Raw genomic sequence first — 526 nt, 5'->3', positions numbered from 1 at the left:
GGGTTGTGTCATCTGCATAACACAGATTGTTAGCATAGCCTGTAAATTAATACATGTTATGATGTAAAAATACTGCACGATTTGGGACTCCAGGAAGCAGCTCTGAGCCTCTCATGCAAAGAGTCAGGCTCAGGAGGGAAAGAGCATCACGAGAAGCAGGTGCTGTAAGAACAGTGATCTGTAAGGTCCACGTCTAGGAGTACTGCTCACTTGATGTCTTCTAACTGTAACTGAGTCTGGGGAGGCTGTTTCAGTTATCACACAGCGCGGCTTATCAGGACGGATCGAGACCACAGGACAAACAGTCAGAGGTCCTTTCTGCAGCCCAGGAAGAGGAGTGTCATACTTGGGCACTTGCTTTCACAGATGACAAGAAAGCAATTCTAGGCCCAAGCATTTGTGCAGACATTTGATCATAGTATTGAGCTCACAAAATCTGATCATTTCGGTCGAATAAGAAAAGTAAAAAAAATGAAAGAATGAAGCTTACACGAAAGAAAAGTCTTAATTTAGAAGATTAAAAAAA

This window comes from Elephantulus edwardii, unplaced genomic scaffold (genome assembly GCF_000299155.1).
Source record: "Elephantulus edwardii isolate Elephantulus edwardi_28Jun2011 unplaced genomic scaffold, EleEdw1.0 scaffold00529, whole genome shotgun sequence".
In the NCBI taxonomy this organism is placed as follows: Eukaryota; Metazoa; Chordata; class Mammalia; order Macroscelidea; family Macroscelididae; genus Elephantulus; species Elephantulus edwardii.
Note: the sequence above shows the minus strand (reverse complement) of the source record.